The sequence below is a fragment of the Hemiscyllium ocellatum genome, chromosome 30 (genome assembly GCF_020745735.1).
Source record: "Hemiscyllium ocellatum isolate sHemOce1 chromosome 30, sHemOce1.pat.X.cur, whole genome shotgun sequence".
In the NCBI taxonomy this organism is placed as follows: Eukaryota; Metazoa; Chordata; class Chondrichthyes; order Orectolobiformes; family Hemiscylliidae; genus Hemiscyllium; species Hemiscyllium ocellatum.
In genome coordinates this window covers 10,040,713-10,054,393 of record NC_083430.1, presented here as the reverse complement: position 1 = coordinate 10,054,393, position 13,681 = coordinate 10,040,713, and positions in this window count along the sequence as shown.

The window sequence follows — 13,681 nt, the reverse complement described above, 5'->3', positions numbered from 1 at the left end:
GGCTCGAAGTTGGGGACAATTATTGTTCATTTACGTGATTGTGTGCATGTGCAAACTGGCTGTAAGATTGTGGTTCAGTTTTATGTGGCTTAGAGATTAGATTAGATTACTTACAGTGTGGAAACAGGCCCTTCGGCCCAAAAAGTCCACACCGACCCGCCGAAGCGCAACCCACCCATACCCCTACATTTACCCCTTACCTAACACTACGGGCAATTTAGCATGGCCAATTCACCTGACCCGCACATCTTTGGACTGTGGGAGGAAACCGGAGCAAACCCACGCAGACACGGGGAGAATGTGCAAACTCCACACAGTCTGTCGCCTGAGTCGGGAATTGAACCCGGGTCTCAGGCGCTGTGAGGCAGCAGTGCTAACCACTGTGCCACCGTGCCGCTCACAAAGAGGTGTTTATCTTGCTGAGAAGAACATGAGCATTTTCAGTTGAAAGATTCAACTCTCGGGTTAAATTAAAGGTGGGGTAGGGGAAGGTTTATTGAGAGTCTATGTGGAACATGTTTTAAACAGAGTGTAGTTGTAATGTGCTGCCAGGGAAGGAGGTAGAAGCAGTTACAATAGCAAAGTTTAAGAGGCATTTAGATGGACAAATGAATAGACAGAGAATGGAGGAACATGAAGCATGTATATTATTCTTAGAAGTTTGCACCACAAATAGACATGGTGGTTAAGAAGGCATTTTTGCCTTCATTGCTCAGACCTTTGAGTACAGGAGTTAGGGTTGAGAGTGTGTTGCTGGAAAAGCACAGCAGGGCAGGCAGCATCTGAGGAGCAGGAGAATCGACGTTCCAGGCATAAGTCCTTCATCAGGAATCTGGATTCAGGATTCCTGATGAAGGGCTCTTGTCTGAAATGTCGATTCTCCTGCTCCTCGGATGCTGCCTGACCTGCTGCGCTTTTCCAGCAACACACTCTCAACTCTGATCTCTGACATCTGCAGTCCTCACTTTCCCCTATAGGAGTTAGGGTGTCTTGTTGAGGCTGTACAGAACATTAGTGAGGCCTCATCTGGAGTACTGTGTACAGTTCTAGTTGCCCTGTGATAGGAAGGACATCATTAAGTTGGAGAGGGTTCAGAAGTGCTTTATCAGGACGTTGCTGGGAATGGAGGGTTTAGGCTTTAAGGACAGGATGGATAGGCTGGGACTTTTTCACTGGAGTGCAGGAGATTATGGATGACCTTAAAGGGGTTTACAAAATCATGATGGGTATAGATGAGGTGAATGGTAGGTGTCTTTTCCCCAGGGTGAGGGATTTCAAAATTAGGGGGTTCACTTTTTAAGGTGAGAGGAGAAAGATTTTAAAAAGACATGAGGGGCAACTATTTTACACAGAGAGTGGTTTGTGTGTGGAATGCACTTCCTGAGGAAGTGGTGAATGCAGTACCATTACGGTGTTGAAAAGCTATTTGCATAAGTACATGAACATGAAATGTTTGGAGGGATGTTTGGGCCAAGCGTAGGCAGGTGGGATTAGTTGAGTTTGGGATTATGGTTGGCATGGACTGATGGATCTGTTTCCATGTTGTGTGACTCTATGACTGTAAGTGCGGGCAGATGGGATTAGTTCAGATTAGCATTATGGTTGATACAGACACAGTGGACTGAAGGTCCTGTCCTGAACTGTACTGTTTTATGTTTCCTTCTGTACTCCTGAGCATCCAAGTCACTGTTCCAACTGGGAGTAAGAAAGCAAAATGCCTGAACCCATTTGGCGCTATAGCTTTACTATAAGATGCAACATTTCTAAACAAGTTTGCAGAAAATATTCTAACACTTCACCAGAAAATGAACCTCTCTCAGGTATTGAACACTGTTATTTGTGTTTGTCATATAGTTGAACTGAGAAAAAAAAAGTACTCTACCTCTACCATCAGAGATATGCATTTCTTTGATGATTTAAAAATCTTGTTTCCACGACTCGTGTGTTAATCTATTTGAGATCAGAGTTATATCCTGCGCCATTATAATCGTTACAGTTTGGTGGCCTTGAAACATGCCCCGCCAATGAATACTGCCCCTTGTTCTTTCTTAGAAAATGGCCATAACTCCTGAACTAATTTCATCAGTCCTGGCCAGGGAAATATTTATCCCCCGTATTTTCTTTGAAATGATATCACACAACCTTGACATGCATCTCAGAAAGCAGATAGGGCCCCATTTTAATATCTCATCTGGAGTGCAGTGCTTCCTGAGTAAACAATTTGAGTGTTAATTGTATGAGGCATTAAACTGAGTTTGATCTTCACCAAGGGGCAAGTTTGGTGTGTATGTGTTGGGATTCACAGGGCCTACTTAATTTATTGTTGAAATGAAAATATTTAATGGTCAAACTGAAAGAAGATCTTGTATGAACAAATGGTCGTTTCTCAGATGTTACCAACTAGCAATAGATTACATGATAAGATAGACTTCCATGACTAAGGAGGACCTGAATGTTAGAACCGACTCCTTTGTAGATCCATATGACATCATATTGGCGGCATGGTGGCACAGTGGTTAGCACTGCTGCCTACAGCGCCAGAGACCCGGGTTCAATTCCCGCCTCAGGCGACTGACTGTGCAGAGTTTGCACGTTCTCCCCGTGTCTGCGTGGGTTTCCTCCCACAGTCCAAAGATGTGCGGGTCAGGTGAATTGGCCATGCTACATTGTCCGTAGTGTTAAGTAAGGGGTAAATGTAGGGGTATGGGGGTGGGTTGCGCTTCGGCAGGTTGGTGTGAACTTGTTGGGCCGAAGGGCCTGTTTCCACACTGTAAGTAATCTAATCATAATGGATGGTGCTTATGTCACTCCTCAGTATTAACTCTTTCAGTCTCACACACAAATTAACCTAGATTGCGTGGCCACCTGGCTTGGATTTGGAGTCAAAACCACTGCATACTTACTCAAAGACAGTGTGTTACCAACTGATAATTCCCTCACAGAATTGCTTCATATGCTTACATCTAAATAGTAAACATTGAAAGCAAACACTGGACTATCATGGCCCAGCTTGATCTGAGTGAAACAGTAATTAGAAGTGGGAGATCAGGATGGGTTATTTCCAGACCAAAACATGGGAAATTACATAGTATTTACAACACAGAAATGAGGCCATTTGGAACAACAGGAGCAAGCTACTGCAGATGCAGGACATCCACAGACTGAATCAGAAAATTTTCTCATCCACACTTAACAAATTCCTCTCCATCTACACCCTTAACACTATGGCAGCCTCAGAGTGTGGTGCTGGAAAAGCACAGCCGATCAGGCAACACCCAAGGGGCAGATGAATTGACGTTTCGAAAATGAGCTCTTCATCCAGTTGAATCTGCAGTCCTCACTTTCTCGCATTATGACAGTCCCAGTCTACATTTGGAAAGTTAAAATCCCCTATCATAAACACCCTATTATTCTTAAACATAAACAAATTTTGGAAGGATATTTCAGTTATCAATTTCCTGTTGATTGTTAAGGGGTCTATCATACAACTGCCATACGGTGATCATCCCTTTTTTCAGCTCCACCCAAATAATTGCCCTGGATGTATTCACAGGAATATCCTCCCTAACTACAGCAGTAATACTATCTCTTATCAAAAATGTCACTCACCCGCCTCTCTTGCCTCCCTTCTCCCTTTCTATCCTTTCTACAGCATTTGTATCCTGGAACATTGGTGCAAAACTTGACCTACTGTTGGGAAATAAGGCAGGGCAGGTGACTGAGGTGTCAGTGGGGGAGCACTTTGGGGCCAGCGACCATAATTCTATTAGTTTTAAAATAGTGATGGAAAAGGATTGACTGGATCTAAAAGTTGATGTTCTAAATTGAAGGAAGGCTAATTTTGACAGTATTAGGCAAGAACTTTCAAAAGTTGATTGGGGGCAGATGTTCGCAGGTAAAGGGACGGCTGGAAAATGGGAAGCCTTCAGAAATGAGATAATGAAAGTCCAGAGACAGTATGTTCCTGTTAGGGTGAAAAGCAAGGCTGGTAGGTATAGGGAATGCTGAATGACTAAAGAAATTGAGGTTTTGGTTAAGAAAAGGAAGGAAACATATGTCAGGTATAGAAAGCAGAGATTAAGTAAATCCTTAGAAGAGTATAAAGGAGTATACTTAAAAGGGAAATCAGGAGGGCAAAAAGGGGATATGAGGTAGCTTTGGCAAATATAGTTAAGGAGAATCCAAAGGGATTTTATAAATACATTAAGAACAAATGGTTAATTAGGGACAGAATAGGGCCTCTCAAAGATCAGCAAGGCAGCTTATATATGGAGCTGCAGGAGAGGGGGGAGATAGTAAATGACTATTTTGCATCAGTGTTTACTGTGGAGAAGGACATGGAAGATATAGAATGTGGGGAAATAGATGGTGAAATCTTGAAAAATGTCCACATTACAGAGGAGGAAGTGCTGGATGTCATGAAATGGATAAAAGTGGATAAATCCTCAGGACCTGATCAGGTGTAACCTAGAACTCTGTGGGAAGCTAGAGAAGTGATTTCTGGGCCCCTTGCTGGTATATTTGGATCATCGATAGTCACAGGTGAGATGCTGGAAGACTGGAGATTTGCTAACGTGGTGCCACTATTTAAGAAAGATGGTAAGGAAAAGCCAGGGAACTATAGACTGGTGAGCCTGACACCAGTGGTGGAGAGAATTCTGAGGGACAGGATTTACATGTATTTGGAAAGGCAAGGACTGATTAGGGATTGCCAGCATGGCTGTGTGCATGGGAAATCATGTCTTACAAACTTGATTGAGTTTTTGAAGAAGTAATAAAGAGGGCTGATGAGGGCAGAGCAGTAGACATTATCTATATGGACTTCAGTATGGCATTCAACAAGGTTCCTTCTTGGGAGACTGGTTAGCAGGTTAGATCTCATGGAATACAGGGAGAACTAGCCATTTGGATTCAGAACTGGCTTAAAGGTAGAAAACAGAGGGTGATGGTGGAGGGTTGTTTTTCAGACTGGAGGCCTGTGGCCAGTGGGGTGCAACAAGGATTGGTGCTGGGTCCACTACTTTTCATCATTTATATAAATGATTTGGATGTGGGCATACGAGGTATAGTTAGTAAGTTTGCAGATGACACCAAAATTGGAGGTGTAGTGGACACTGAAGAAGGTTACAACAGGATTTTGATCAGATGGGCCAGTGGGCTGAGGAGTGACAGATGGAGTTTAATTTAAATAAATGCGAAGTGCTGCATTTTGGAAAGGCAAATCAGGGCAGGACTTATACACTTAATGGTAAGGTCCTGGGGAGTGTTGCTGAACAAAGAGACCTTGGAGTGCAGGTTCATAGCTCCTTGAAAGTAGAGTCGCAGGTAGATAGGATAGTGAAGAAGGCATGCTTTTCTTTATTGGTCAGAGTATTGAGTACAGGAATTGCACCTATCCAAATATATTTTAAATGTTGTAACTGCATCTGCATCTACCACTTCATCTGTTGCAGCTGTACAGGACATTGGTTAGCCCACGTTTGGAATATTGCATGCAATCCTGGAATCCATGCTATTGCAAGGATATTGAGAGACTTGAAAGAGTTCAGAAAAGATTTACAAGGATGTTGCCAGGGTTGGAGGATTTGAGCTCTAGAGAGAGGTTGAATAGGCTGGGGCTGTTTTCCCTGGAGCGTTGGAGGCTGAGGGGTGACCTTATAGAGGTTTATAAAACCATGAGAGATATGGATAGGATAAATAGACAATGTCTTTTCCCTGAAGTGGGGGAGTCTAGAAATAGAGGGCATAGGTTTTAGGTGAGAGGGGAAGGATATGAAAGGTACCTAAGGGCAACATTTTCATGCAGAGGGTGGTGTGTGTATGGGATGAGCTGCCAGAGGAAATGGTGGAAGCTGGTACAATTACAGCATTTAACAGGCATCTGGATGGGTATATTCAATAGGAAGGGTTCAGAGGGATATGGGCTAAATGCTGGCAAATGGGACTAGATTAAGTTAGGATAACTGGTTGGCATGGATGTGTTGGACCAAAGGGTCTGTTTCCATGCTGTAGATCTCTATGACTCTACTGAAAACAACAAATGCTGGAGATCACAGCTTCCGTGTGGGGAGAGAGCAAGCTAATGTTTTGATTCTTGATAACTATTCATCAAAGCTGATGAGATGTGTGATTTGCTGGTGCTATTTGCAGCTCTCAGGAGGCCTGTTGTCATGATTTGGCAAACTCACCTGTCTTGTGGGGTTCTCAGACATCTTTGGTAGCTTGTCACCAACTGCTCTGTGACATTCATCATCCGACGACACCACACTTTCTGCTGCCCTCTACTTTTCCCTTGAGCAAAGGTCTTTTCAGCAACATCAAATGGTGAAGATACTCACATTTTCTTTCCTGAATGTCACTTTTTAAAATGTTTGTCACTCCTGCAATTTCAAACACTCCTTCACTTGTTTAATGGTATGTAAATTATTTTTATTTGCATTCAACTTAACATCCACATTTCAAAGGTTATTTTAAACAATTATCAAAACTTAAAAGACACAGAACATTGGATCTTATGAGTTTTTTCTTTGTTATTGAGTTATAGAGTCATACAGCACAGAAACAGACCCTTTGGTCCAACTCATCCATGCTGACCAAATTTCCCAAACTGAACTAATCCCACTTGCTTGCATTTTGTCCATACCCTTTTAAACCCTTCCTATTCATGCACCTATCCAAATATATTTTGAATGTTGCAACTACATCTGCATCTACCACTTCACCTGGCAGTACATTCCACATATGGACCACTCTCTGTGTAAAAACATTGCCCCTCATGTCTTTTTTAAATCTTTCTCCTTTCACCTAAAAAATATACCCCCTAGTTTTGAGCTCCCCACACTAGGAAAGAGACCTTTGCTATTCACCTTACCTATGTCCCTCATGATTTTATAAGCTTCTGTAAGGACATCCAGGAGAAAGTGAGGACTGCAGATGCTGGAGGTCAGAGCTGAAAATGTGTTGCTGGAAAAGCGCAGCAGGTCAGGCAGCAGCCAAGGAACAGGAGAATCGATGTTTCGGGCATGAGCCCTTCTTCAGGAAATGAAGGGCTCATGCCCGAAACGTCGATTCTCCTGCTCCTTGGATGCTGCCTGACCTGCTGCGCTTTTCCAGCAACACATTTTCAGCTCTGTAAAGTCATCCCTCAACCTACTATGCTCCGGTGGAAAACATCCTAGTCTATGTAGCTTCTCCTGACAACTCCAACCCTCCAGTCACAGCATCATTCTGGTAAGTCTTTTCTGACCCTCTAATATTGAAGAATATCCTCCCTGTAGCCGGGTGATCAGAACCACATAATACTCCAAAAGTGGCCATACCAACATACTGTACAACCTCCACCTGAAGTCCCAACCCCTGTACTCAATGGCGTGAGCAATGAAAGACAGGTTCTAGACACTTTCTTAACCAGCCCATCTACTCCTGATGCAACTTCCCAAAAACTATGAACCCCTAGGTCTCTCTGTTCAACAAAACTCCCCAGAGCCCTACCATTGACTACATAAATCCTTCTCATGTTAGTTTTACCAAAATGCAAAACAGCGCTTTTTTTCAAATTAAACTCTATCTGCCATTCTTCAGCCCATTGGCCCAATTGAACACGATCCCTTTGTAATCTTTGATAACCTTCTCCACTATCCACTATACCATCAATTTTGGAGTCATCCGCAAAGCTACTAATCATGCCTTCTAAATTCTTATCTAAATTGTTTAGAATAATGACAAACAACAGTGGACCCAGCACCAACCCCTGAGAAACACCACTGGTCACAGACCTCCAGTCTGAAAAGCAACCATCCATCACTACCCTCTGCCCTCTACCATCAAGCCAATTTTGTGTTGAGTATTCTTGCATAATAAATCTAAACTGAAAATGCTGGAGAAATTCAGCTGGTTTAGCAGCACCTGTGGAGAGATAAGCAGTTAGCTTTTTGAGTCCGGTATGGAACTTCCACAAATTTGAAAGGGGTTGGAAAACTGAGGGTTTTCATGCTGTTGACAGAGAACAGATTGTGAGGGTTCCCAAAGCAAATCTGTAATCTGGATGGGTTTGAAATACAAAACATGGAAGTTCATTTGAAATTTGTGTGAGGTGAGTATGAGCCAGAGACAGTCACTGAGGGAGGCGATTTGGCTACAAAAGTGGGTTTTGGCAAATATTTTATCAAGTACCTGGAAAAAAACAGAAAGCAATGAAAATTAAAAAGCCTAAAGTTTATATTGGAAATGGTTTTGGGGAGAAGAATAAAAATTTCTTCAAGGTAGGTGTAACTGGAAGAAAAGAGACAATGAATTAAACACAGATAAAAACAAAACACTGTGGGTTCTTGAAATCTGAAATAAACTCAGAAAATGTGGAGAAACTCAGCTGGTCTGGCACTGACTGTGGAGAGAGAAAACAAGTTGATGTTTGAAGTTTTATATGACTGTGCCTCAAATTTGAAAAGGGTTGGAAAATGGTGTATTTTATGCTGTTGACTGAGCAGCAAGGACTCTGTTGTGATTGAGCTTTCTTGTTGTTCACACATCCTTCATTGTTATAAAAGTACTTCTGTCCACCGCCATCCTGCTTCTAACATCTGCATCAAATCTGCAATGTTCTCTTATTCGCTCAAAGTATACAAATTTAAATACTTATTCAACTGACACCATCCACACCAATCTTCACTGTATTTATTCCAATGTATCCTTTCTAACCACTGTTGTTTTTGATTTTTTTTGTTGCTCATACTCAGACCATATGCTAAACTTCCTAATTTCACTTAATCCACAATATCCACTTCTGATTTCTAACTAGCACTGTGTCATGAATATACCACAGCTTTGCTATGTCCTTGCGTCCAATTTCTACCCTGGAAGTACATCACATTCTTTGAATATTTATTCTATGTACAGATTGAACCAATTGGCAACTGTACACAATTTTGATTTGGAGATGCCAGTGTTGGACTGGGGTGGACAAAGTTAAAAATCACACACTAGGTTATATTACAATGGGTTTAATTGGAAGCACTAGCTTTCGGAGCGCTGCTCCTTCATCAGATGGTTGAAGGAGCAGTGTTCCGAAAGCTAGTGCTTCCAATTAAACCTGTTGGACTATAACCTGGTGTTGTGTAATTTTTAACATTGTACACAATCTTGTCATACTCCACTTTTCATTTGAAACAAAGCTGAGATGATCTCGCTACTTAATTCCAGTGTATAAATTTGGATAAATCTCACACCTTTGATGCCAATGTCATAAATTTAGCAACATGTCAATAACTTTTAAAAACAAAAGTGATCAAATGTTTTTAATAGCTTCTGAAGCATGTATGTTAATGTCTAGATATTTATCAAAGATTGCTCTCAGATTAACTATTCTATTTGTTTCTGCTTTGGATCTAAATCCAGACTGTGTTTCACCAATTCTTTGTTCAAATGTGTTACTCCCAATGAATTTAATGAGATGACTCATCAAGCTTAGGGATATAAAATGATTGCACTCTATTTCTTTGGGTTACATACAATCATATAGTACAGTAGAGGCTGTTCAACCCATCATATCTGCACTGACAAAAATTACTCTAAATATAGCTAGTCTCACAAGGTAAAGACGCCATAATCCCAGTGGATCCAAGGGCTGCACTCTCATTAAAAAGAGACAATTGGTGGTGGTTAAATCAGACGGTCACAATGGCTCAGGTGAGCAACAAATTTGAGAAGGTGAGACCTAACAAGATAACCTCAGCTGGTGTGAGAAGTTTTCTAGGATAACGTAACAAATAATGAACGCCTTAAATCACTTGGAATGTGTCCTCTGGTTTATATTTGTTCACAAATTTCTACTGTAATTTCTAGTTCTGTTTCTACAAGGAGTTTTAGATATTCTGGTTTTACTTTATTTATGTCTGGAGGTTTTCCTGTATTCACCCATTTTAAAGCATTCTGCATCTCTGCTGTTGCAATGGTCTGATCAGCGTTTGCCTCTACATCTTGAGGACTCCCTTAGTTTGGATCATTGTGTAAATTCTGTCTGTCTTTTTACAACTGCATTTATTTCAGACAATATTTTACCATTGCTGCCTTTCAAGCATACAGTATCTGTTGCTATTCCCTTTTTTCTATCTGTCAAAGGTTTCACTTTCTGGTAATTAACTCTCAGCTTTTATGGTTTCTTTACAGCTCAAATACATCATCACACTCCTCATCACACCATTTATCTTTAGGTGCCTACATGTACTCTTTAATTTGTCTCAATTTCAGTATACCTGAATCTGATAAGTTATTTCTTTCTCCTTTCTCTCAAGCTTATTTCATCTGTCATTTACTCTTTGTCACATTTTCTTCTCCATGACGGTGAATTTTGTTTCCATTTGGCTGAGTAGCTGATTGGTACTGCAGAGTGATACCAGTAACATGGGTTCAGTTCCCACATTGGCTGAGGTTACCATAAAGGACACTCATTCTCACCAATTCCCCCAACGTGACACATAATAACCCTTGGGTTAAACCACAAACAGTCATCTATTTTTTATGCGCTATGGTCTGAAATGACTGTAGCAACGTTATCTTAATATTTGTCATAGAGTCAGCAGCATATTAGATGCTCTCTACCGTGCTGTTCTATTGGCTTTCTATTACTTATTCTAAGAGTGTTATCTGCTTCTGAATCCTCAGACATTTAGACTTATTTCTTACATTATGAGTGAATGTCTCTCTGATGGTTTCATTTTTCAATAAGACAATCCAACTGGTGCCCATCTCCTTTTCTGGAACTTGCAGTTTCTATTTAATTTATGCTACAAAGAGATAATTTATCTCTGTTTCACCATTGTAGAATTTATTTGATTTCTAAACACATGGCTTTGACTTTGCCACATGCATAATCTTCAGAATGGTTCCTTAGAGAAAGTGTTTGTCATCAACATATAACTTTCTTCACAAAATTGTACAAATATATGAGTGCTGGTGAAACTACACCTGATGTATGTGAGTAGTTCTGTTCCCTTTTTTTTATGGAAAGATACATTTTCATTGGAGGCAGTTCAGAGAAGGGTCACTAGTATGATCCCTTGTATGGAAGGATTGTCTAATGAGGAAAGGATTTTGAAGAATGAGAGGTGATCTCATTGAAACATATAGAATTCTTTAGTGGTTCGACAGGGTAAATGCTGAGAGTATGTTTCCTATTTTGGGAGAGTCTAGGACCAGAGGGCATGGTCTCAGATTAAAGGGGCACCAGTTTACGATGGCGATGAGGAGGAATTTCTGCTCTCAATGGATTGAGACTCTTTGGAAATCCTTGCCACAGAGAACTGTAGGGGCAGAATCCTAGTGCATATTTAAGACTGAGCTAGATAGATTATTGATCTGTCGGGGAATCAAGGGTCATCGGAAAAGGGCAGGAGAAAGTGGATGTGAGGAAAGTTGAATCAGCGATGATCCTATTGAAAATGGAACAGGCTCTGCTGAGTCCTATTCCTATTTCTCATGGCCTTATTGTACGCTAAAGAATTCTACTGGGAATAGCCTGCCGACCCCCAAACAGTAATTATCATGTCGGGTGAGAATGCCAGAGAAGTATTGAGAAACAAAAGGAGGCAATAATCATGGGGTGATTTTAATTTATATTCAACTGAAAAAAATTCAGATTTGCAATGATAACCTGATTGAGGAGTTTACAGAATTCTTTTGAGATAGTTTCTTAGGGCAACAGGTTCTGGAACCTATGAAAGCATAGATTTGACAATGTGTAATGTGACAGGATTATAAAATGATTACAGAGTAACGGCATCCCTGGATAACAGGAAGTACAATTTGATTGAATTCTACATCTAGCTTGAAAGGAGGAAGAGTGGTTCTAGAATTGGTATTTTGAACTGAGCGAGCTGAAATGAATTAAGATAAATGGCTAGGAGACAGATTAACACAGAAGCAGTGGAAGATATTTAATGGAATATTTCAGTATACTCAAAATAAATATATTTCAAATATGATGAACATTTCTAAGGGGAGGACCATCACCAATGGTTAACTAAAGACAAAAGGATCAAGCTTTAAAAAAGTGCATAATTGCACAAGGAGTGGCGTTTCAGATGGTTTGTCCAAACACAAAGAATAAAAGATAATAACTGAAAAGATAATTAGGAGAAAGAAATTGGAGTGTGACAGGAATGTAAAAACAAATTTTACGGGTATCTAAAAAGGAAAACAGTAAGCAAAATGAGTACTGATCTTCAGAGAATGAGAATGTGTAGGTAATAACAGGTAATAAGGAAATAGCAAATGAAATTAATAAGTATTTTTCTTCTGGATTCATTATAGAGGGTACAAAAAATGTAGTAATGGCTTTAAATTAGGAGATGGAAGGAAGAGAGAATTTGGTGAAATTACAAACACCAGGGAGACGGAACAAAGAAAGCTGACAGCCCCAGCAATGCCTTTTCCTCACTACATTGATGACTGCATCGGCACCACCTCATGCTCCCGCAAGGAGGTTGAATAGTTTATCAACTTCACCAACACATTCCACCCCGACCCTAAATTCACCTGGACCATCTCTGACACCTCCCTCCCCTTCCTGGACCTCTCCAACTCCATTAATGATGGCCAACTTGACACTGACATTGTTTACAAATCCACCGACTCCCACAGCTACCTGGATTACATCTCTTCTCACCGTACCTCCTGCAAAAATGCCATCCCGTATTCCCAATTCCTCCGCCTCCGCCAAATCTGCTCTCAGGAGGACCAGTTCCACCACAGAACACGCTAGATGGCCTCTTTCTTTAAAGACCGCAATTTCCCTTCCCACGTGGTTAAAGATGCCCTCCAACGCATCTCATCCACATCCTGCACCTCTCCCCTCAAACCCTACCCTTCCAACCATAACAAGGACAGAATGCCCCCATCCTCACCTTCCACTCTACCAACCTTCGCATAAACCTCATCATCCGCTAACATTTCCGGCATCTCCAAACGGACCCCACCACCAGAGATATATTTCCCTCCCACTCCTTTCTGCTTTCCATAAAGACCATTCCCTCTGTGACTACCTGGTCAGGTCCACACCCCCCTACAACCCACCCTCCCCTCCTGGCACCATCCCCTGCCACTGCAGAAATTGCAAAACCTGCGCCCACACCTCCTCCCTCACCTCCATCCAAGGCCCCAAAGGAGTCTTCCACATCCATCAAAGTTTCACCTGCACTTCCACACATGTCATTTATTGTATCCGTTGCTCCCAATGTGGTCTCCTCTACATTGGGGAGATTGGATGCCTCCTCGCAGAGCCCTTCAGGGAACATCTCTGGGACACCCGCACCAATCAACCCCACCACCCCGTGGCCCAACATTTCAACTTCCCCTCCCACTCTGCCGAGGACATGGAGGTACTGGGCCACTGCCACTCCCTCACCACCAGACGCCTGGAGGAAGAACGCCTCATCTTCCTCCTCGGAACACTTCAACCCCAGGGCATCAATGTGGACTTCACCAGTTTCCTCATTTCCTCTCCCCACAGTTCCATGCTTCCAGCTCAGCACTGTCCTCATGACCTGTCCTACCTGCCAATCTCCCTTCCCACCTATCCACTCCACCCTCCTCCCTGACCTATCACCTCCATCCCCTCCCCCATCCACCTATTGTGCTGTATGCTACTTTCTCCCCAGCCCCACCCCCTCTCATTTATCTCTCCACT